Consider the following 27138-nt stretch of genomic DNA (forward strand, 5'->3'; position numbering starts at 1 on the left):
GCGGTTCTAAGGGCGGCATTCTGGCAGGACTGAACATTTTTCCACTGCGTAGCACTGACGTTGGCGGACCACACCGGAGCCGCATAGTTTACCACAGACGGAGCCGCATAGTTTACAACAGACCGGCCTATCGCATTGTAAGAGGTCAACAAGGTTTCCTTATCAGCTCCCCAAGTACTGCCGGCCAGAAACTTGAGGACCTTGTTCCTACTTCTAATCTTGTCGCAGATAGCTGTGGTATGCGCGGACGACTTAAAGAGGCTATCGAATGTGGCCTCTAATACCTTGGGGTAGTTGGTGGTCGGAATTGTATCACCTGCACATTCAAGGATAGCCCCATCTCCGCATTCCATGTGGTGCAAAGTGTGGCCGTCGACTTAGCGGCGGATATCTTCATATTCCTCGCAGTGAAAAAGGCGGTAAGATCAACAAGGTAAGCGTTTAACCGGCCATGGTGACGGTGTGGGCCGCCATAACAGCCGATGGTCGCTCTCCGCTCGTATTAATCGCCCGTGGCATCAGAATAAATGCCGAATAATAGCCTTGAGCACGCAAACATTTTGGCCGCAGACATTTTGGCCGCACAATGGCCAGCAAAATCTCCTGATACCAATCCGTTGAACTATTGTGTCTGAAGTATTTTGGAAAGCAAGGTTGGCACAAAAAATACCAAAGTGTCGATCACCTCAAGCAAGCGCTTCACCGGGAATGGGCTAAAATACCGCAGAGAAACATACGGGCAGCGTGTGACGGTTTGATTGACCATAATTCGTGCAAAAGGAGACCAGTCCGAACAAATCTAAACTTATTCTAAAATTTGATGCTATTTCCGACATTTATTGCTTCCATTCAATAAAATTTAAAAATTCCAAATTCCTTCCCTGGAGCGAATTCAAAGTTCGATCTGCTGTTTACTTTACTCACGAAATCCGGAGGATGTTGGGTTAGGATCAGAATAGAAGCCTTTTGTTTTTAGAGATGATTGCAAAATATTAATGGACCAAAAACAGAAAAATGAAATTTGGAATGAATTTAGTGTAAGAATTATTATAGCCTCCACCTTGGAAAGTGGGTATATTAACTTTGTCATTCCGTTTGTAACATCCTTAAATATTCGTCGTAGACCCGATAAAGTATATATATTCAAAATCAGCATAAAATTCTAAGTCGATTTAAAGATGTCCGTCTGTCTGTCTGTCCATCTGTCTGTCTGTTGAAATCACGATACAGTCCACATTATTTAACGTAGAGCACCAAAATTTAGCAGGGCAATTTGTATTGTGTCTAGGATGGTTGGTATTGAAAATGAGATATATCGGTCCAAGTTTTTGTATTGCCCCCATATAAAGGTACCTCCCGATATTCAGTATTTTGATTGTTTTTGCCACATTTTTTCACAGATTTGTCTAAAAATTGGTATTTGTTGGTCTTAATGGGTTCTAGCTCTATTGGCGAAACACTGTATGTATAGGTCCACGTAAAGCCCCATATAGCCTGTTTCCCGATATTCGGAATTTTGATGTTTTTTGGCACATTTTCCCATGAATATTTCTAAAAATTGGTATATGTGGGTCATAATGGGCTCTAATGTTTCCTTCACCCTAAGGTGGAGGGTAGTAAAAGTTTAGCCCGGCCGAACTTAATGTTTTTTTACTTGTTTTCATTATGAAAAGCCTCTGAAATCTCTATAATAATTTAAATTGGGAGGGACCGCATTATGGGGGCTATATTAAATTGTAAACCTAGACTGACGTTTGTTTTTGCGAGGAGAGTTAATCTATTGAGAATGTCAAATTGGATCTGAAAATATCACCAAACATCTATCAGAGACGTACCCAAAAATGAGTTCTGAAACCATTTCGGATAGAATTGTTGAAATTAATATAAAACATCAAAATATCAAGTTAAAATGTTTGTATGTATATTTATATAATTGTAGCTTAATTGATATTCCTTAACACCAACAAATGTTATATCCCTCCCCAGGGATTACAAACACATTAAAACGAAAAATGTAAATATCCTTGTCACTGATGTGTTTACAAATTCAACCTGTGTCCCAATATCAGCCCCACCACATCTTTACAAATTTATTAACTATTTTCCGATTTAAGAAAATACCAAACGATTTGCACTTTTCTATTTATCTTCAAGTCCATATTGACAATATCTTGAAAAGGACATCAGCATAAAATGGAAAAGAAAAACGAAAAATGCAAATAAAATAAGACCACTCATTTTTCTGCGTAGTTAGTTATCCGAAAAATTCCGAATGTCCGTTTGAGTGTTCGAACATAGCTGTCAGGCAGAGGTTAAAAAAAATGTTATCTACATACATATATTTGCAATGCTTACAGTGCAGAAAAAACGGATGATGGCACTTCCTGTTGTAGCCATACAGTGTCCTTCTGTTTGTCGGACAGTTAAGGCACAAAGACGTACTCACACACACACACACACATTCAAATATCCTTTTTCTTTTCTTGGCCGTGAGTTGAAAGTTCCTAAAAAGCACACATCATCATCGAAAGTGAAAGAAAGAAAAAAAAAACAAGTAAAAAAACTGTTAGTTCGGCCGGACCGAACTTTGAATAACCTCCACCATTAGGTTCAACTTTGGCAATTTTCAAAAAAAAAAAAAAATCCATTAAAAGTTCTGTTAAAATCTTAAAAATACCGAATGTAACCATATATTAGGGTCTATACGACGACGTGGACTTTTGTCATAAGCCTGGACTTTTGTCATAAGCAACTTTTGTCATAAGCCTGCAAAGACAATTCTCTGGCATAGGCTGTAGCATTCATTACGAACTTCGAATATCAAATTTGAAACAATTCCGGTAAATAATACCGCTAAAATCATCAAAATACCGAATATCAGGGGTACCGTTATATGGGGGCAATACGAAGACATAGACCTACATGGCCCATTTTCTGTCTTATGATGTAGTATCCATTACGAACTTCGAATATCAAATTTGAAACAATTCCGTTATATAATGCCGCTAAAATCAGCAAAATACCGAATATCAGGGGGTACCGTTATATGGGGGCTATACGAAGACGTGAACCTGGACGGACAATTTTCTCTCATAGGCTGTAATATCCATTACGAACTTCAAATACAAAATTTGAAACAATTCCGTTATATAATGCCGCTAAAATCATCAAAATACCGAATATCGGGAGGTACCGTTATATGGGGGCTATACGAAGACGTAGACCTATAGGGCCCATTTTCTGTCTTATGATGTAGTATCCATTACGAACTTCGAATATCAAATTTAAAACAATTCCGTTATATAATGCCGCTAAAATCAGCAAAATACCGAATATCAGGGGGTACCGCTATATGGGGGCTATACGAAGACGTGGACCTGCACAGACAATTTTCTCTCATAGGCTGTAATATCCATTACGAACTTCAAATACAAAATTTGAAACAGTTCCGGTAAATGACGTCGCTAAAATCATCAAAATACCGAATATCGGGAGGTACCGTTATATGGGGGCTATACGAAGACGTGGGCCTGCACAGACAATTTTCTCTCATAGGCTGTAGCATTCTTTACGAACTTCGAATATCAAATTTGAAACAATTCCGGTAAATAATACCGCTAAAATCATCAAAATACCGAATATCAGGGGTACCGTTATATGGGGGCAATACGAAGACGTAGACCTACATGGCCCATTTTCTGTCTTATGATGTAGTATACATTACGAACTTCGAATATCAAATTTGAAACAATTCCGTTATATAATGCCGCTAAAATCAGCAAAATACCGAATATCAGGGGGTACCGTTATATGGGGGCTATACGAAGACGTGGACCTGCACAGACAATTTTCTCTCATAGGCTGTAATATCCATTACGAACTTCAAATACAAAATTTGAAACAATTCCGTTATATAATGCCGCTAAAATCATCAAAATACCGAATATCGGGAGGTACCGTTACATGGGGGCTATACGAAGGTGTGGACCTACATGGCCCATTTTCAATACCAAAGGTCCTGCAGACATAATACACATTTGTGTAAATTTTTATCAACTTATTTCATTTCGTTCGGAAACTAGAGTGATTTCCACAGACTGACAGACGTATAGGCGGACGGACATTGTTAAATCGACATAGAATTTTATGCAGATCAAGAATATATGTACTTTGTGGGGTCTAAAATGTATATTTCGAGGTGTTACAAACGGAATAACGAACTTAATATACCCTCCATACTATGGTGGAGGGTATAAAAACGCCTGGGAATCCCTCAAACCACTACCGACAAAGAAAGGCTTGGGTTTTCGGTAGTTTCCTGTCATCGTTAGCTACTATATTTGGATTATAGATGTGCTTTCTTGTCTGTCTTAGCTTTTTATGTTCTTTCTTTGCCATTTTCTTAAGCAACCACCTCCCCCCCTCGCCCTCCTTTCTTAGATAGAAAAATGTTGGCAATCACCATAAAAGGTTTCGTATTCCCTGCCATTTAGGTATTGTTCGCATTCAGTTGAGTTTTCTGAAGAAAAAAGAATTTTTTTGGGCAAGTCATAGAATATTCGTATTCCAATTTTGGGTTTGGGTTGAACTGAGTCCCATACCCAGGGCGAGCAAAGGCAGCGGTGATGGTGGCGGCAAGATTACATGAAAAACATTTTAGATAAGTGACTGAATTGTGTTCTTCGCCTTCGTCCTCTTCTTCTTTTCCTTCTTCGGATGTCATTTGCTTTCTTTATGACACACGACAGACAGACTATGTTTCGAATTAAATTCAAAAGCCTAGAGTATTTTATTAATACTACTCTAAAGTATCTGCAGGTTATTTGACTCTGACAAATTGAATGCTTAGATGAAAACACCTAATTTCGGCAATTTCTGAGAAAAAAAAGTAGTCATTCGAATGTTGTAAAATTTGTTCGATATTCGAATGATGACGAAGTAGAAGATTATAGAGAAAATGAGGCAATAAAGTATGTCCCTACCAAGAAATGGAGTGGAATTCATTGGAAGAATTTGATAAGTAATAAATTTGAACATCGGCTCTCCAGGACTTGGGGCAGTAAATTTTATGAAAAACAAGTAAAAAACATTAAGTTCGGCCGGGCCAAACTTTTAATACCCTCCACCTTAGGGTAAAGAAGAAATGTGGCAAAAACCATTAAAATGCCGAATATCGGGAGGTGCTGTTATAAGGGGACTATACCAGAACGTGGACCTATAATTACAATGACTCGCCACACGAACTGGGACCCATTGTGATCTACAACTACCAATTTTCAGAGAAATTCTTTAAAAAAATGTGTCAAAAAACTTCAAAATACCGAATATTGGGAGGTACCGTTATATGGGGGCTATACCAAATCATGGACCCATACATGCAATGTTTCGCCACCGGAGCTGGAAACCTTTATGACCCACAAATACCAATTTTTAGACAAATCCGTGAAAAATTGTGGCAAAAAAATTAAAATACCAAATATCGGGAGGTACCTTTTTATGGGGGCTATACCAAAACGTGGGCCTATACATGCAATGTTTTGCCACACGCACAGGGACCCGCTATGACCTACAAATATCAATTTTCAGACAAATCCGTGAAAAATTTGGCATAAATCATCAAAATACCGAATATCGGGAGGTACCGTTATAAGGGGACTATACCAGAACGTGGACCAATATATATCTCATTTTCAATACCAAGCATCCTAGATACAATACAAATTGTTTTGCTAAATTTTGGCGCGTCAAATAATGTGGGCTGTATCGTGATTTCAACAGACAGACGGACAGACGGACAGACAGACAGACGGATATCGTGATATCGATACATACGATATATATACTTTATGGGTTCTACGACGAATATCTAAGGATGTTACAAACGGAATGACAAAGTTAATATATCCTCCTTTCCAAGGTGGAGGGTATAACAAGTTAAAAAGTTTAGCCGACAGATGTATACCCTCAGCCAATGTTCGAAAATTTAAAAATATTTTCATTTTTGTTATGATTATTCAAATAGTTGACCACCTATGGAGTAGGGCCCGAAGGAATGGGTCAATATTGTCCATTTCCTATCGGACCTAAATAAAAATGATATAAATATTGCCACGTGAAGGTCTGAATTATATTAGATACTTTCTTGTGATAATTTTTAGAACACGTTAACAGATAATAAAATTAAAAATTCTGTTAAAATCTTAAAAATACTGAATATTGCCGTAATATTTGGGTCTATACGACGTGGACCTACATAGGCATTGTTTTTCGTAAGCCATTACCATATTCAAGTTCGAAATTTGATATAAACGATGAACAATGTAGCTAAAATCATCAAAACATATATACCGTTATATTGGAGCTATACGAAGACCTGGACCTGAATAGACAATTTCCTGTCACAGGCTGTAGCATCCATTACGAACTTCAAATACGACATTTGAAACAATTCAGGTGAATGATGTCGCTAAAATCATTAACATATCAAATATCGGGAGGTGCCGTTACATGGGGGCTATACGAAGACGTGGACATGTATAGACAATTTCCTGCCACAGCCTGTAGCATACATTACGAACTTCAAATACGACATCTCATACAATTTCAGTGAGTATTGTACCTAAAATCGTCAAAATACCGAATGCAGGGAGGTACTGATATATAGGGACCTACACGAAGACCTGGACCTACATAGACAATTTTCTGTCACAGACTGTTGTTCCCATTACGGACCCTAAATACGTAGTTTGAAACCACTCCGGTGAAAAACGACGCTAATGTCAACAAAATATGAAATACTGGAAAGTACCGTTATATGGGAGTTATATGAAGACGTGGACCCGCACATACAAGTTTCTGTCATAGGCTGAAGTATCCGCTACGAACTTGAAATACCAAATTTGAAACAATTCTGTTGAATAATGACGCTAAAATCATCAAAATACCGAATATCGGAAGGTACCGATATATGGGGGCTGTATGAAAACGTGGACCTACATGGCCCATTTAACCTGCCTACTGGCAAAATAAACATGTGTGTAAATCTTTAGCCTTCTCTCTAAATTCGTTCGAAAGATAGCGTGATTATAACACACAGACAGATGGACAGACAGACGAACAGAGAGACAGACATGAGGACAGACAGATAGGTTTCTGGTTGAGAGAAAAATTTAGATATAACAAGTTGTAAAGAATCGCTGATTTGTTTTGAAAGTTATAACCGATAAAATCATTGAAAATTGTGACCTTTTGTGGATGTGGTATCAGAAGGGATGCGCAGATATATATATCATCTTCACAACACATCTTCCGATAGCAAAAATGTTTGGTTGTGTGAAATTTAAAGCGATTTGGATGCATATTTCGATTTCTTTGAGCGTTTTGTTTTTCAGAATCTTGAACCCTATGCTGGAAAGGTAACAGAAGCAGTGCGACAATATATACCATTTTCACAGCAGACCTTATGTAAGTAAAACAAGTAAGCAAAGGCTACAGTCGAGCGGGGCCGACCGTTGAATACCCTACAACACTATAATAAACGATACAGTTTATATAGGCGAGATACTCGAAAGAATTCCACAAGATATTGTAACAAATAATAAAAGAAAATCATCAGGTTTCGTTCTCTAATTTTCGGATAATAGCAACTTTAACTAATTTGCTCATTTCCAATTTATTGGTAGATGTTGCACGTAAATGGTCTTCCTAGATCTGGAACCAACATTTCCCAAAGACCTATAATCTCTAAGAAGTGGCAAAAGATTAACATTTATTATTGGTTTTTGACTGAAACGCATCTATATAAGATACAGCCATTTGACTATATTCTTCAACGAAATCAGCGTTAACGAAATAGTCAGAAGTGCGTCTTTCCTGTATTTGTGAATTCTCCAAAATGTCACTGGAATGGACATTTTCGTATTTTGTCTACAAAAGTTGGCAAACTATTTCGCACATTGAATATTTTTGGATGGCCATCCAAAACTGCTTGGCTTTTGCAATGGCCGGTAACCCCCATTCAAATGTGCGTGAGGATCGGGCGATAATTACGACCTGCCGACAATTTTGCAGTTTTTTGGTCCATTTCAACCCCTAAATATATGGCGATCATCTCCAAAAAGAGTAGGCTTCTATTCTGACCCTCATCTTATCCCCATGCAAATTTCGTAAGGATCGGGCCATATATGCGATCTGTATATGATATCCTGATATCCTAACTACTTAGTTTTGTTAGCTGTAGAAATATTACCAAATGTTTAATTCAAAATGAAAATATGCCAAAAATATGACAAAATTGAAAAAATATGAGAAAATGTTACAAAATCAATATTTTCATCTTTAGAGAGATATTTTTAGACGATTTTTTAGACGTTGTTTCTTTCCTGCCAAGAGGCCATTCTGAATTAATGAGAACTGTCGAAATCAGTTCAGCCGTTCTCGACATATAAGAGATCTTTCAAGCATATCTTCTTTGATAGACATATATATCGCACATATTTTGCTATATATCCGATTTGTTGGATGTTAACATCAATGTAAAGATCAGAAGTAAGCTTCTCATGGCTTTGTGATTTCGCCGGGATTTAAAATATTCGCGGTTTAATGAAAAATTTTTAATTTTTTTCAACAAAAGTGATATGGTCTATTTTACCCGCTAAATATTATCCGATGACCACCCAAATTGGTAGGCTTCTTCCCCTCCCTAAACTCTAGCTACATGCGAAATTCCGTCGATTGGTCTATAATTGCGACCTGTATAGCTACTGCAAAATCCGAAATTTTTTCAGTATTTGGTCCATTTTAACCCCTAAACATTTGGCGATCATCTCCAAAAGAAATAGGCTTCTATTCTGACCCTAACCCCACCTTCGTGCAAAATTTCGTTAGGATCGGGCCATAATTGCGACCTGTAGCGTGATTACAAATTAACATGGACAGACGGACAGACGGACGGACGGACATACATAGCTAGATCGACTCAGCTCGGCGAGCTAGGAAGATCCGTATATACTTTCCTATATGGGAAACCAATATTTCGAGGTGTTACATAAATTCTGGCCCAATCAAACTTATAATACCCCCAACACATAGTGTTGTAGGGTATAAATATCGGGATATGTGAAATATGAAGAGAATCGGTTGCTTATTTCGCATTTATGCTAAGTTTTGTTTCTTCAAAATGTTGACCCCTTGTGGGGGGGATAGAAATATGGAGATGTGCTAAGCCTGAGTGAAATCGGATGTTATTTTCGCATTTTATGAGTTTCATGAATATTCTGAAGGGGTGCGCCGATATATCCCATTTTAACATCAAATGTTGTGTTAGTAAAAATAATAGCATGTGTGAAATATGAGGAGAAGCGGATGCTTATTTCGGATTTGAAGATCGTTGTGAGTATTCATAATTTTTGTGGGGGAGGTACCAGAAGGAATGGTCCGATCTCTACCATCTTTATAACATATCTTGTGTTGGCAGCAATATTGAGATGTGCCAAATATTGAGATGTGAAAAATATGGAAATGTGCCAAGTCTGAATGGAAATTAACATCCGCAATTTCGCGACTTATGAGTTTCATAGAAATTAAAAATGTTGGCTCTTTGTGCGAGAGGTACCAGAAGCAGTGGACCAATATATTCCATCTTAACACCAGATCTTGGGTTTATAAAAATATTGGGATGTGTGAAATTTTAGGACAATCGGATTCTTGCTCACATTTTATAATAGTTATAATTATTCCGCCTTGTGGAGGAGGCACATCATGTAGTGGACCGATTTTTTGCATTTGACTAAGAACTGACGGAAATATTAGGATTTGCAAAATTAGAGCAAAATGTGAATGTTGCTTCTCTTTTTTTTTTTTTTTTTTTTTTTTTTTTTTGAAAATGTTGTCCTTTTGTGATGGATTTACCAGAACGAGTTTTCTGATGTATTCCATCTTAACACCAGAACTTGAGCTAATAAAATTATTGGTATGTGCGAAATTTGAAGACAATCGGACTCGTACATCCTATTTTATAAGAGTTGTAATTATTCAAAATTTTGACCTTTGTCGGGGAGGTACTTAATGGAGTGGACCGAAATTGTCCATTTTCGCACCTGACGTAGCACTGATGCAAATATTAGGATTTGCAAAGTTGAAGCAAAGCGGATTATCTCTTCTCTTTCTGTGTAGAAAATTATTTTCTTTGAAAATTTCGAAGGTAGGTACCAAATTGTGGGGTAGGTACCAAATGGAGTGGACCGATATTGCCCATATCTGAACTTGATCTAAGTTTGATAATAATATTACGAAGTACCAAGTTTGAATCAAGTCGGATACTCCCTTATCGTGCGCACCAGCCATCCAAATGTCCTGAAACGACTTCAAATGTCCTGAAACGGATTTGGTCCAAAGAGACCAAGGGTCTAAAACCGCTATTTCGACTAGGCACGTTTTGACCGTATCAAATTGTATATACCCTCTGTAGCCATATGGTTGAGGGTTTTAAATCTCGATGTTTTGTGGTTCCTTGGATAAAAATGTATAAAAAAATCTATTAGTCCCTAGAGAAAAAAATTTCCTACAAAATCCACATTTAGTGGTCTGTTGATCCGTGAAAAACATCTTTTAAATATTCACGATTTGTGGTTTGCTTATCCTTGTAAACAATTCAGTTGGTTCTTCGAAACAAGTTCTTTAAAAGTCGGCACTTCGTTTTCTACTTGAGAAATGTGTGATGTGGTGTGCTTGAGAAACATTTTTTATAAAATTCAAGTATTTTTTTTTATTGGTATTTCAAAATAAAAATTTTAAAAATCCAGGTTTGATGTTCTTTCAGTTCTTAAAAATATGTAAAAAATCTACGTTTGATGTTTTATTGGTCCTTGGGAAAAAAATGTTAAAAATTCACGTTTTTTGATTATTGGAGAAAATTCTTAAAAATATTCATTTTTTTGTAGACTTATGGTCCTTGACAAAAAACTTTTGAAAAAATCACAGAGTGTGGTCTTCTTGCCCCAACAAAAGATGTCTTAAGAAAATTCTTCTTTTAAAATACGTTTGTTGGTCTGTTTGTCCTTCGAAAAATTGTTGTCGTTTCTTCGAAATAAGTCTTCCCAACTCCGAATTTTGTGGTCTAGTGGTCCTTGGAAAGAAATTCAAATTCAATTTTTATACCCTACAACACTATGTGTTGGGGGGTATTATAAGTTTGATTGGGCCAGAATTTATGTAACCCCTCGAAATATTGGTTTCCCATATAGGAAAGTATATATGGATCTTCCTAGCTCGCCGAGCTGAGTCGATCTAGCTATGTATGTCCGTCCGTCCGTCTGTCCGTCTGTCCGTCTGTCCATGTTAATTTGTAATCACGCTACAGGTCGCAATTATGGCCCGATCCTTACGAAATTTTACACGAAGGTGGGATTAGGGTCACAATAGAACCCTATTTCTTTTGGAGATGATCGCCTAATGTTTAGGGGTTTAAATGGACCAAATACTGAAAAATTTCCTGATTTTGCAGTTGCTCTACAGGTCGCAGTTATAGACCAATCGACGCGGAAGTTAGCATGGGGCTAGAGCTTAGGGCTGGCCAGAAGTCTTCCAATTTTGATGGTCATCGGGTAATATTTAGTGGGTGAAATAGACCATAGCATTTGTGTTAAATAAAAGTCAAATTTCTCATTAAACCGCGAATATTTATAATCCCGGCGAAATCACAGTAGACGAAGAGGTCAATTTTGACCGTAACGTAGATGATGATAGTAAATATCTCGGATATATATAGCGAAATATATGCAATGTTTATATTCAAAGGAAGGGGATGTTAGCTAGAATGCTTATATCTCAAGAATGGTTTGACCGATGTTGACAAATGTTATGAATTCAGAAAGCCATTTTGGCATAAAAGTATAAAATCTAAAAAAATCGCATAAAAAGAAGTCTATAATGATGTTAATATTGATTTTGTAGTATTTGTGACATTTTTTACTTTTTCCATTTTTTTATCGCATGCGATTTTTTTAATTTGACTTATAATGTATATTTTGTAATATTTTTTCAGCTTACAACACAGGTTGGGGATATTATATACAGATTGCAATTATCGTCCGATCCTCACGAAGAGGGTAGGGTTAGGCTCAGAAAGACTAGACCTATTGTTTTCAAAGATGTCCGCAATATATTTAGGGGTTGAAATGGACCTACAACTAAAAATGTTCCTGATTTTGCAACAGTTATAAAGGTCATAAATATAAACCAAAGTACACGAAAACTCGCAGGAAGTTAGAGTTAAGAACAGCGGGTAGAATGGACCACTATATTTATCTGAAAAATACCAACATTACTTATAGGCGATATCCGAAGTTCACAAAAGGCGAACTTTTGGCTTTTTTATGCTGATTTCGTATCATCGTAGACAAGAAAATCATATAGATCTTGGAGATGATCGCAAAATATTAGGGTTCAAATAAAATGTCCCTGGTCAAAATGCTAAGGGTAATATCTGGACAGTGCACCGTAACAAAATTTCAAAAGCGAAATCTTCCAAAATGGATTCCACCATAAAGGGGCCTCTAACATATTGTTGTGTTGTAGGATATCACATAGTCGGCTCCGCACGACTATAGCTTTTGCTTACTTGTTTTTTTTTTTTTTTTTTTTTTTTTTTTTGGCAATTTTCCCTGCTTTCTGCTACAATCCATTTATAAACTAAGACCAAGAGGTCGAAAGGTCAGCAAATTCAATTACTCACGAAAGAAAACTCAAATCAAATGGAACATCATCAATTACAAATAGCGAATGATGGTTCTTCTTTAATGACATTAACCCTTTTGATTTGGTTCAATTGCTTTGATGCTATTTTTAAAATGGCTAAGTAATTAAAATTGCAATTTCGAAATGTCAACAAATTAGTAAAGGAATGAGAGCAGGTTGTAATTGGAAATAAAGAAAGAGAGACATCGCAAGAGAGAGGGAGAGATAGTGGTGGGCATAACTGCCTACAAGGTGGCTCTTTATACCCTACACCACAAGGTGGTCAGGGTATTATGTCTTTGTGCATTTGTTTGTAACAGGCAAAAGGAAACGAGATAGACCCATAATTCCTTTTGATGATCTGCATAGAATCACATTCTGTGTCGATTTATGCATGTCCGTCCATCCGTCCATCTGTCCATGTATTTTTGTAAACAAAGTACAGTTCGCATTTATTGCCCGATCCAGATGAAATTTTGCACAAATCATTTCTGGCCCAAGGACGAACCCTATTGGAATTGGAGATAATCGGTCAAAATGTAGATATAGCTCCCATATATATTTTCGTCCGATTTGCCTTTTATTGTGCACCAAACGTGTAATAACAGCCCGAATATTATGGAATTTTGCACATACAACCAAATTAGGCCTGAAAATAAATATGACAAATTTGATCGAAATCGGTGCAGATATAGCTATAGCTCCCATGTATATTGTTCATCCGATTTGTTATTTTTGTCCTCCGCAGCCGTAATATGCACTCTGTAACAACAATATTTGGGGAAATATATCAAATACAGCCCAGAAATACATGTGCCAAATTTTATCGAGATCGGTTCAGATTTGGATGTAGCTCCCATATATAACTTCGTCCGATTTACCTTATATTGTGCACCAAACGTCTAATATTTGTCCAAATGGGATGGAATTTGGCACATACGATCGAATTGAGTCTAGAAGCTAGTATGTCAAATTTGGTGAAGATCGGTTCAGATATAGCTATAGCTCCCATATATACTGTACATCCGATATTTGTTACCCACAGACGTAATATGCACTCCGTAACAACGATATTCAGGGAAATATTTGAAATGCAGCTCAGAAATATTTTTGCCAAATTTTGTCGAGATCGGTTCAGATTTGGATATTGCTCCCATATATAACTTCTTCCGATTTAACTTTTATTGTGCACCAAACGTCTAATATTTGCCCAAATGGGATGGAATTTGGCACATACGATCGAATTGAGTCTAGAAGCTAGTATGTCAAATTTGATGAAGATCGGTTCAGATATAGCTATAGCTCCCATATATACTGTACATCCGATTTGTTATATTTGTTACCCACAGACGTAATATGCACTTCGTAACAACGATATTTAGGAAAATATATCAAATGCAGCTCAGAAATATCTTCACCAAATTTTGTCGAGATCGGTTCAGATTTGGATATAGCTCCCACATACATTTTTATACGATTTCAAATTAATTGTGCACCAAATGGGCAATACAAGTCCGAATTTAAAAGATACAAATGCTTCGGTATATTTAGTCCTTTGAATTTTAAATTATAATTATAATCATAACGTGTATGACTGAATTCTCCCATAAAAACGTTTAATTGTTATGCGGAGCTCTACTAAATTAGCAAAGTGGTGTAGGGTATCATAAGTCGCCTCCGCCCGACTTAAAGACTTTCTTTACTGGTTTTAAAATTGCTACGTAATTAAAATTGCAATTTAGAAATGACAACAAATTAGTAAAGAAATGAGAACAGCTTCAAATTAGAAATAAATAAAGAGAGAGAGAGAGAGGGGGAGAGAGAGAAATAGAGATAGCGGTGGTCATAACTGACTACAAGGTGGCTCTTTTTCCGTTGCTATCAATTACCAATGTTTAATCAACTCAAACAAACCTAACCCAGTCCCCGGCCCACTAAACTCCACCACTAATATTTGTTAATCCTTAGCATAGATTTTAGGACTACACGCTTTGGCAACATCATTTTTTTGGTGGAAGGACTTTGTTGACTTGTTTACGGTCTAATTCCTGATGTGTTTGCGCTTAACCATTGCCCATCGATTATCCCTTTTAAAGCCTGATATTCTCATGTTCCAGCCAGTCATTGGGGTCTTTACAACAGTTTTCGTTGCTGTTATTGTTGTGGAAAATCGAACAACAACTACAAAAATGCCATCACAAGTTAAAAGTCATCATCAATTGGAACGACAAAAACAACAACAAATACTCTTTTAATGATGGCAAAGAGCGCGTAACATTTGTAAGCCATTTGAGCTCTGGCAACCTGGGCATAGCTTTACAGGATTCCCGGTCAGGTTAATGGTCACCATAATAATGCTGACGCAGATGTTAGGGGATGACAATGATGGTGAGGATGATGATGACGATGGCGAAGATACTCTTGGTTGTGGTGGTGGTGGTGGTGCTGGCTTTTTCACTAGTATTGTTATATTTGCTGCTGTTGCTGCCTGTGGACAGGGTCCTGCGGCCGCCATTCAAGTTGTCATTGTTTCGTTTCCGGTCTGTCCTCTGCCAATGCAATGCCTGTGGTTGCACATGCCGTTTTCCCCTGTTGCCCAGTGCTGCCCAATGCTGCTTATTCACCCGGTTTGACATTCATGGTTTTCCGAAAATTTTTACCAATTTGTTGGTTGGCTTTTAGAGCTGCATTCGAATTTTGTATGAAAGTTGATCCCCAAAGGGAGGCTCTCTCTACATTTGTGTTGGTACTCCCACATATGAATGCAAATTTCGCCATATTGTGTGGTTGGATGGCTGCAGCATGACCATGGCTGTAGATTACCAGCCACCAATGGATGACAATGAACAACAATTTTTTGTACGGAATACAATGGCCAAATGGCACAATAGCTCTGAGGGAGAGAGAGGAAATTCTCAGAATTCGGAGACAATAATTTTATGGATTTAAAAATTTTGTATGAGATTTTAAAAAAATACTAAAAATGCGGAAAATATATATTTAAGAGCTTATAGGCGTTAAAAAAATGTAATTGTGTTCAGGCTTTAAAACCGGATAAAAAAAATTCTGAAATTACCATTTAAGGTGTTATAGCCATTTGGGTTTTTGGAAAATCGTTCTAAAAGGGTACGAAATGTACAAAAAATGTAATACTTTATATTTGACAAACGGTATGAGCTAGAGTTGGAACGAGAGGCACTGATGGGTTTCCAGGTAGATGAACACAAGGGTTTTTGGAAATTCGAACTTAAAAATTATGAAAAGTTCTACAATGGTACCATTTGGTAGAATTTTTGAATTTGGCTGGAATTTTGAAATTTCGTAGTGAAGTCCCCGTTGGTGGTTGTTTTGCGGTAAAGAGGTGATGTTGGAAATGTGTACCTCAAGTGCACGAAAAGTACTTAAAAGTACTATATTTGGTACAATTCAAACAAGCTCTACATATTTGGTGAATAAAGGGTGAAATAAAAACATAGCAACATAATCAAACGCCATCATTTTTATACCCTCCACCATTCTATTATTTATTATTATTATTAACTTTGTCACTCCATTTGTAACTCCTCGAAATACTCATGTTGGACCCACCAAATATACATATTCTTGATCAGCGTAAAATTTTAAGTCGATTTAGCGATGTCCGTCTGTCTGTCTGTCCGTCTGTCTGTCTGTTGTAATCACGCTATCTTTCGAACGAATTGAGATAGAAGTCTAAAATTTTGCACACGTGTTCATTTTACCAGTAGCCAGGTTAAGGTCGTAAATGGGTCATGTAGGTCCACGTTATCCCCCCATATAACGGAACCTCCACATTTTCGATATTTTGATGATTTTAGCGATACTTTTCACAGGAATTGTTTCAAATTTGGCATTTGAAGTTCGTAATGGATACTACAGCTTATGACAGAAAATTGTCTGTGCAGGTCCACGTCTTCATATAGCCCCCCTATAACGATACCGCCCAATATTCGGTATTTTGATGATTTTAGCGTCGTTAATTGCCGGAGTAGTTTCAAATTACGAATTTAGAGTTCGTAAAGGAAACTATAGTCTGTGACACAAAATTTTCTATACAGGTCCAGGTTTTTGTAAAGGCTCCATATATCAGTACCTCCCTATATTCGGTATTTTGACGATTTTAGGTACAATACTCACCGAAATTGTTTGAGATGTCGTATTTGAAGTTCGTAATGGATGCTACAGCCTGTGACAGAAAATTGTCTATGCAGGTCCAGGTCTTCGCATAGCTCCGATATAACGGTACCTTATTGTATACGGTATTTTGATGATGCTACATTATTCAGCGTTTATAATATGGTAATGGCTTATAACAAACAATGCCTATATAGGTCCACTTCGTATAGACCCCAAAATAACGGTTATATTCGGTATTATTAAGATCTTAACAGAATTTTTAACGAATGTTATTTTTCGAAAATTTTCAGATTCATTCCAAATGGTGGAGGGTATTCAAAGTTCAGCCCGGTCGAAATTACTGCTATTTTATTTGTTAATTTTTTTTTTTTTAATTTTCTTGAATGAAAGTAAAAAATGTAGGAAATAGCATCAAATTTTAGAATAAGTTTAGATTTGTTCGAATTGGTCACTTGTGGCACGAATTATGGCCTTCAAACGGTCAATGAAACCGTCACACACTGCCCGAATGTTGCTCTACGGTATTTTGGCCTATTCCCGACGAAGCGCTTGCTTGAGGTGATCGACAATTTGGTATTTTTTAATGCCAACCTTTCTTTCCAAACTACTCCAGACACAATAGTCCAACGGATTGATATCCGAAGATTTTGGTGGCCATTGTTCGCTGGAAATGAAGCGAGGAACCTCATTTTGTAACCATTCTTGGGTGGAGGTGGCTTGCTGAGTGCGATGGTTCTGAGTCCTGTTGGAATGTCCAAGGTCTGCGGCAAAATGTTTGCTTGCTCAAGGCTTTAATACAGCCTCCAGAATATTTTCGCTATAATATTCGTCATTTATTCTCATGCCACGAACGGAGAGCGTCCATCGGCTGTTATGGCGGCTCACTCCATAACCATGGCCGGCGCTTGAGTTCTGGTGGCCAACCGAAGGTGCACATTTTCAGCTGACCTCTTTGGCAAGTAAACACGATCAGCTTGTTTGTGGTCTGACATTCCTTTAAGAAATTCTTTAAAAAACTAATATTTTGAGGTCTGATTATCATTTAAAAAAATCTTGAAATATATACAGTCTTAAAAAATCCACGCTTTGTTGTTCGTTTATCCTTGGATTTTTTTTCTTTTTTGAAAATATTACTTCTTGTGGTCATTTAGTCCTTGGAAAAATTCTGTAAATATCCACATTTTGTAGTCATTTTAAGAAATTCCTTAAATGTCTGATTTTCTTTGGAAAAATTTCTTATAAAAAATCAACATTTTAGGGGTCTGTTGGTCCTTTGAAAAAATCTCTAAAAATCCAAATTTTTGGTCTGTTAAAAAATATTCTTATAAAATCATTGTTCTGGGGTCTGATGGTCATAGGGAAAAAATTCTTAAAAGTCCAAGTTTTGTGGTCTGTTGGTCCTTCAAGAAATTCTTTACAAAATTAATATTTTGTAGTCTGATGGCCCTTAGAAAAATCCTTAAAAAATATAACGTTTGTGGGCTAATGGCCCTTTGGAAATATGCTTAAAAAAATCCAAGTTCTTTAATCTGTTGGTTCTTCGAAAAAAATTACAAAAATTCAATGTTTATGGTTTGTTAGTCCTTGGAAAAAATTCTTTAAAAATCCACATTTTGTAGTCCTTGTAAGAAATTCCTTAAATGTCTGATGTTCTTTGGAAACATTTTTTATAAAAATCAACATTTTTGGGATCTGTTGGTCCTTTGAAAAAATATCTAAAAGTCCAATTTTTGTAGTCTATTGAAAAAAAATCTTAAAAAATGTTCGTTTTGTGATCTGATTGTCGTTGGAAAAAAATTAAATCCAAGTTTTGTGGTCTATTCGTCCATTAAGAAGTTCTTACAAAATTAATATTTTGTGGTCTAATGGCCCTTTTTTTATCTGTTGGTCCTTCGCAAAAAATTTAAAAAAAATGCAATTTTGTGGTTTATTAGTCCTTGGAAAAAATGCTATAAAAATCCACGTTTTGTAGTCCTTGTAAGAAATTCCTTAAATGTAAAAAAAAAATTGAAAAAAAATTTCTTATAAAAAAATAAAATTTTTGGGGTCTGTTGGTCCTTTGAAAAAATCTCTAAAAGTCCAATTTTTTGTAGTCCATTGGAAAAAAATTCTTAAAAAATCAAAATTTTGTGGTCTGTTGGTGCTTTAAGAAATTCTTTACAACATTAATATTTTGTAGTCCGATTATTATTGAAAAAAATCCTTAAAATATATACAGTTAGTGGTGTGATGGTCCTTGGAAAAATCTTTAAAAATCCACGCTTTGTAGTCCGTTTATCCTTGGACATTTTTTTTTTTTTTTTTTTGAAAATATTACTTTTGATGGTCATTTAGTCCTTATAAAAAAGTCTCTAAAAATCCACATTTTGTAGTCCTTCCTTAAATGTCTGATGTTCTTTGGAAAAATTTCTTATGAAAAATCAAGATTTGTGGGGTCTGTTAGTTTTCTCAAAAAAAAAAAACCCTAAAAGTCCGATTTTTGTAGTATATTGGAAAAAAATCTTAAAAAATCATCATCTTCTGATCTGAAGGTCATTAAGAAAAATTCTTAAAAATCCACGTTTTGTGGTCTTTTGGTCCTTTAAGAATATTTTGTGGTCTGATGGCCCTTCGAAAAATGCACGATTTTTGTTGTCTGTTGGTCCTTCGAAAAAAATCTATAAAAATGCAATGTTTGTGGTTAGTTAGTCCTTGGAAAAAATTCTTAAAAAATCCTCATTTTATAATCTGTTGGTCCTTGTAAGAAATTCCTTAAATGTCAAGTTTTGTGGTTTGATGGTCTTTGGAAAAATGTCTTAAAAAATCAACTTCTTTGGGGTCTGTTGGTCCTTCGTAAAATCCATTTTTCTAGTCTGTTGGTTCCTTGGATAATTTTTTTTAAAAATCCAAGTTTTGTAGATTGTTCCTCCTTGAAAAGTAACTTTGTAAAAATATCCAGTTTTGGTGTCCGTTGGTCCTTGCAAACAATTCTTTAAAAATAAACGTTTTTCTGTCTGCTGGTCATTCGAAAAAATCCTTAAAAATCCACGTTTTGCAGTTTTTTGGTCTTTGTAAAAAATCTTCAAAAAGTTCATGTTTTTCGATCTATTGGTCGTTATAAAAAAACACTAAAAAAATCGAGTTTTTTTTGGTCTAATGTACCCTTTAAAAAATCCACGATATGTGATCTGTTGGTCCTTGGAAACAAATCTTAAATCTTTGTAAAAAATCTTCAAAAAGTTCATGTTTTTCGATCTATTGGTCGTTATAAAAAACACTAAAAAAATCGCGTTTTTTGGTCTAATGGACCCTTTAAAAAATCCACGATATGTGATCTGTTGGTCCTTGGAAACAAATCTTAAAAAATACCGTTTTGTGGCCCCTAAAAATTTAAAAATCTACGTTTTGTGGTCTGCTGGTCCTTGGACAAAATTCTTGTGGTCTGATGGCCATTTTAAAAAAAAAAAATCTTCATAAAAACCGTGTCTTGTGGTCGATTAATCCTCTTAATTTTTTTTTTTTTTTTACAAAAATCACATTTTGATGATCATTTGAAATAATCTTTAAAAATTCCACTTTTGTAATATTATGGTCATTTAAAAAATCTCTAAATATTATAATATTTGAAGAACTGTTGGTCTTTGTAAAAAATACTTTTAAAAAAAATCACGTCTATTGACCCTTAAAAAATTGCTGTAAAAAATCACATTTTTAATATTTAAAAACCAAAAATAAATATATAAATAATAATATATAAGAACATGCTTAAAACTGAAAAGTCCATACTTAAGGAGTTATGGCCATTTTAAAAATTGATTTTGTGTTCATATTTATAAAGTGAAGAAAAGAAAGCTCTAACATTCATCAGTGACTTACTACCATCTCCTCTCATCCTTTTATAGTTTTTGTTCATCGGCATTAAATAGAGATGTCAAAAGTTTACCTTTGGTTACTAAAACAACCTCATCCCCCCCCCCCTCCAGCGCCTTTTGTGCACCCTTCCAAACTATCAAATATCTCCAATCAATTTCGTGTGGCCTAAGAAAATAATGCTGAACAGCAAAATGCCCATAAAATGTGGCCTCAAAATTTTAAGAGTTGGTATTCGTTGTCCTTTTTTGTTTGGGGTCAGAAGTCAAATATTTGCAAAAAGAGAACAATGCTGAGTTGTAGAACTAGTATAGAAGTGGTCTCCATGGGTATTTTTGTCATTGTTGAACAAACAACAATGGTTAACTAAAATTCAAATGCAGGCGACTGTGGAAAATATAGATAAATTGAGGGCACATTTAAACTATTAATTAAATACCATCTTCCACAGGTATTATCGAGAAAGAAATTTGAAAATTAAATTTTCAGATGTCCTTCAAAAATGATCTACGTTTATGGAGCAAAAAGACCTTGAAACAATAATGTTGAAACCCAACAATTACAGATCTGTTGGCCCTGATAAAAATGTTGTTAATGTCGTTAATGTGTCGTTTGAAAAAATATTATTTCAAAATCCACGTTTTCTTAAAAATATGGACAAATGCGAATTTTGTGATATGTTAGTCCTTTAAAAAAATCCTTTGAAAATCCAAGTTTTGCGGATTGTTCGTCCTTGAAAAAAAAATCTGTAAAAATCGTAATGTTGTGGTCTTTGGTCCTTGGAAACGTTTCTTTAAAAATTAAATTTTCGTGGTCCGTTGGTCTTTTGAAAAAAAACATTAAAAAACCATATTTTGTAGTTTATTGGTCTATTGAACAAAAATTATAAGAGATTCATTCTTGGTAATCTCGGGTCCTTTGGAAAGAAATATAAAAATCCAATTTATGTGGTCTTTTCATTCTTGCAAAATAATTCTGTAAACAATTCTTTCCCAAATTTATATTATGTGGGCTATGTTGGTGGTCTATAGGTCCTTGGAAAAAGTCCTTAAAAAATCCACATTTTGTGGTTTATTGGTCCTTTGAAATATTTCATTAAAAAAAAAACTAAATTCTGTGGTTTGCTGCTCTTTCTTTGGCGGTCTGTTGGTCCTTGGAAAAAATCCTTTAAAAATCCACATGTTGTGGTTTATTGGTCCTTCTTTAAAAAAACAAATAAAATTCTGTGGTTTGCTGGTCTTTCTTAAAAATCCTTAAAAATAGTATTTAACAATCGACATTCTTTTATCTACAGGTACGTTCTTGGAAAAATTACTTCCAAATTTTGTGATTTGTCGATCTTTAAGAAATCTGTAAAATTTTCAAGATTTGTGTTTAGTTGGTCGTTGAAAATAGGCTTAAGGTTTTGTGATATGTTGGTCCTTGGAAAAAGCTCTTACAAATATCCACGTATTGTTGTCTTTTGGTCCATTTATAAATTATAGCCTTGTGGACTTGCAACGATTGCGTCTAAATTGAGTTTTAGAAAAATTTGAGGCAAAAGGACCAAAAAATGTTCTTCCAAAATATTTCTCGTATTGTTATCACAATATTGCCGAAGATACTATGTTCATAAAATGGAAGGATTCCGTGAAATCTTCAAACAAAGTTTTCCTATAATTATTGAAAAGGGGGAAACCGGTCGCTCTTTATTTAGGTTCTCTTTTCATTTCTTCTTCATAATCTATTGAGTTTTCTAGTAAATGTTTATTTAATCCAACTCTTATGGACTCCATATTCGGTGGTCCATTGATCCTTCTATATAAATCCAAATCTTGTGTAAATATAAATTTGTAAAAGAATTATTAAAGGCAGTAGACTTAAGATATTAAAATATTTTATGTTTTTTAATTTAAAATGCAAATAATTTTGAGACTTTTATTTTCTTTTGAATGGAGTCATATCAAAATAGGAATAACTTTGTCGAGTATATTTTTTCCCTTAAGTTTTTTTATTTACAATATCCTTTGTGCTTTGGTACAATCTATTTATAAACTTATATCTCGAGGTCGAAAGGTCAGCAAACTCAATTAGTCACGAAAGAAAATTCTTACCAAATGGAACATCATCAATTACAAATTGTCAATGTTCGTGCTTCTCAAATGTTATTAACCCTTTGATTTGGTTCAATTGCTATGATGGTACAATTAAAATAGGTTAGTAATTAAAATTGCAATTTTGAAATATTAAAAAAAATTAAAAAAAAAACTGGAAATGAGTTAAAATTAATAAATAAAGAGAGGGAGAGAGAAAAGAAGAGAGGGAGAGTCAGAACGGTTAGTTATACCAACGATTACCAGGCGACACATTAGCTTTCTTTCTATGCTATCAGTTGTCAGTGTTTAATTTAGCCAAACAAGCCTAACCCAGTCTCTGACCCACTAAATTCCAACACTAATATTTGCTAATCCTTAGCATTGATTTAAGGACTTCACTATTTGGTATCAGGGTTTTTTTTTTGAGTGGTATTGAAGGGAGGCTTTGTTGACTTGTTTACGGTCTAATTCATGATATGTTTGCGCTTAACCAATGCCCACCGTTAAACCTTTTGAAAGTCTGATATTCTCGTGTTCTAGTCATTGGGTTTTAACAACAGTTTTCGTTGTTGTTGTGGAAAATCAAACGACAACAATGCAGTCACAAATTAAAAGTCATCATCAATAGGCACAAAAATAATCGTTTAATGATGACAAAGAGCTCACAACATTTTGAAGCCATTTGTTTTCATGCAACCTGGGCATAGCTTTACGGATTCTAAATACAGAATGTTTTTTTTTTTCGAAGTTACTGGGAAAACTCCGTGTATTATAAGCCATACTTTCTAAAAGAGCAGTCATGTGTCTCGACTTTTTTAAAGTTTACATCGGAAAGTAACCTAAATATAGGAAGCAAGTTCCACCCCTTCCACATTTTTTGAGAATATCGTCGGAAGATTCATTCGTATCCTTGCATTTTCAGTAGTATTGTTGACAACAATACGAGGATTACTTTTTTTGAACATCTTAAGCTTTAAGCGACTCAAAAATGGTCCTTTTTCGTTCTCTTTCAAAAAAAATGGCTAAAACTCACGTTAAAATACTCTACAAAATAGTTTGTCTTGAAATTCTAATATTGGTCCCAGAATACATCTAAGGTCTAAATTTAACCTTAATGCCAGGAAATTACACATACAAGATATATTAAAAACACATTTTAGGGTTAAAGTCATAATTTATATAAGTTTATGCCAAATTCTCTAATATAACATCATTTTTGTTGAACTTGGTGGAGCGCCAATATCTCTGCACTTTCTGATTTAAATAATTATCTCGGTTTTCTCTACAAATATTTATGTCTATTTTTCCCACTCTATTACGAAAATATTTTGTGGTTTAAACTAGTTTGAAGTCCTTTAACCAAATCGTAAAGATCATTTTAATTCAGTCAATATTTTTTCTTATTTCTGGTAGAATACTTTGACTATTTTAAGTGATTTCGATCTGATGAAATAGTACCTTCATATCCAAATATCGTCTATAAAAACTTTCACAGAGAGTCCTTGAAAATTTAAATAAGAAATCCACGTTTACAATTCAGAATTTCATAGCAAAATGTGACTGAAAAAAACTCTTTTAAAATATAATTTTAAGTCCACGTTGTTAAGCCGGCAGGGCCTTGTGATAAGGCACGTTTATATATCAAAAAGTCCTTGCTTAAATATTACATAAACATCGAGGCACACACCAAAAGAATTAAAGTCCCATACAATATTGTTATTATATCGTTTATAAGTCAGAAGGTCCTGTAAAAATAATGCCAAGTAGTCTAGAAGGTCAAAGCAAACATATCAGGGTGAGATAAGAAAAAAACTGCAACAAATTCAGAAGCCGTAATTTTGACATATTTTTTTTTAAATTTTATTAAATGAAAACGAAAAATGTCGGAAATAGCATTAAATTTTAGAATAAGTTTAGACTTGTTCGAATTGTTCATCTTTAGCACGAATTATGGCCTTCAAACGGCCAATGAAACCATCACACGCTGCCCGTATGTTGCTCTGCGGTATTTTGGCACATTCCCGGCGAAGCGCTTGCTTGAAGTGATCGACACTTTGGTTCTTTTCAGTGCCAACCTTGTTTTTCAAAATACTCCAGACACAATAGTACAACGGATTGCTATCCGGAGATTTTAGTGGCCATATTGAGCTGGAAATGAAGCGAGGAACCTCATTTTGTTACCATTCTTGGGTGGCGGTGGCGTGCTGAGTACGATGGTGCTGAGTCCTGTTTGAATGTCCAAGGTCTGCGGGCAAAATGTTTGCGTGCCTAAGGCTTTAACACACCCTCTAGAATATTTACGCCATAATGTTCAGCATTTAATCTGATTCCACGATCGATTTATACGAGCGGAGAGCGACCATCGGCAGTTATGGCTGCCCACACAATCACCATGGCCGGCGCTTGAGTTCTGTTGGCCAACCGAAGGTGCACATTTTCAGCTGACCTCTTTGCCAAGTAAACACTGTAATTTTGTTTGTTTACAAACTGCTGGACAACGAATGTTTTCTCATCGGAGAAAACCAAATTCCGCAGTTCACCACTTTCGGTCAAGTGAGGCAACTCTTTAGCTCTTTTGAGTCTATTTTCTTTCTGTGGCGGTGTAAGTTCTTGCACTTTTAGGAATTTCAATGGCTTTACCCGAGCTAATTTTTCAATATTCGCCGAATGAAATATTGCGCTATGTTCAGCTCATGAGTCATTTTTCCGCCAATGCGACGCGGGTTTCGATCAAGTCACTTCTTTACTTTTCGAACCATTTCAGCTGATGTTGATGGTTTCTTCTGTCCACTTCCTTGACGTCGGGCTACGCTACCAGTCACAATCACGGTAACGAGCGATAGTACGAGACACAAAAGATTTATTCCCATTTAAATGCTGGAGTGCTTTAACGACTTGTGGTTTTCCAGCCAAAAATAAAGAAATAACAATATCACCCTTGAATTCCATCACGAATAACCTTTTTTCTGGAAAATTCTCACCAAAATGCTTTTTTACGATTGTAAACAATTTAATGAGCTTCAATGGCTTAGAAATGACAGCAGTCTGCAGTTGTTTGCAGTTTTTATACCCTCCACCATACTAATGGAGGGTATATTAATTTTGTCATTCCGTTTGTAACTCCTCGAAATATTCATGTCAGACCCAACAAAGTATATATATTCTTGATCAGCGTAAAATTCTAAGACGATTTAGCCATGTCCGTCTGTCTGTCTGTCTGTCTGTCTGTCCGTCTGTCTGTCTGTCTGTTGTAATCACGCTATCTTTCGAACAAATTGAGATAGAAGGCTAAAATTTTGCACACATGTATATTTTCCCAGTAGGCAGGTTAAGTTCGTAAATGGCCCATGTAGGTCCAAGTTATCATATAGCCCCCATATAACGGTACCTCCCGATATTCGGTATTTTGATGATTTTAGCGACATTATTCACCGGAATTATTTCAAATTTGGTATTTGAAGTTCGTAATGGATACTACAGCCTAAGACAGAAAATTATCTGTGCAGGTCCACGTCTTCATATGGCCCCCATATAACGGTACCTCCCGATATTCGGTATTTTGATGATTTTAGCGACATTGTTTACCGGAATCGTTTCAAATTTGGTATTTGAAGTTCGTAATGGATACTTCATCCAAAGTCAAAAACTGAGCCATGTAGATCCACGTCTTCATGTAGCCCCCATATAACGGTACCCCCCGATATTCGGTATTTTAATGATTTTAGCGACATTATTTACAGGGATTCTTTCAAATTTCGCATGTGAAGTTCGTAACGGATACTTCAGCCCATGCCAGAAAATTGTCTGTGCAGGTCCACGTCTTCGTATAGCCCCCATATAACGGTACCCCCCATATTCGGTATTTTGACGATTTTAGCTATATTATAAACAGATTTTTCTTCAAGTTTCGCATTTAAATATTGTAATAACTTATGACAAAAGTTGCCTATGCAGACCCACGTCGTCGTATAAGCATTCGGTATTTTTAAGATTTTAACAGAATTTTTAACGGTTTTTTTTTTGGAAATTGCCAAATTTGTACCAAATGGTGGAGGGTATTAAAAGTTCGGCCGGCCGAACTTACAGCTTTTTTACTTGTTTCATCTCACCCTGTATTCCTGTGGGTCCTACGGCTACGTAGTTCCACATTTATAGATTAGAAGTTAGTTGAAAAATATTGTTATACAGTCATATTTATGGTCCAGAAGATCCTTGGGAAATTAAAAAAAAAATCCTAGTCGACAGACCTTGAGGAAGGTCCTTAGAAATTTTTGTGGTCCGATGTTCTTAAAAAACATCGTTTTGTGGTCTGATGGTCATTGGG

Source organism: Musca domestica, unplaced genomic scaffold, assembly GCF_030504385.1.
Source record: "Musca domestica strain aabys unplaced genomic scaffold, Musca_domestica.polishedcontigs.V.1.1 34, whole genome shotgun sequence".
Taxonomy (NCBI): Eukaryota; Metazoa; Arthropoda; class Insecta; order Diptera; family Muscidae; genus Musca; species Musca domestica.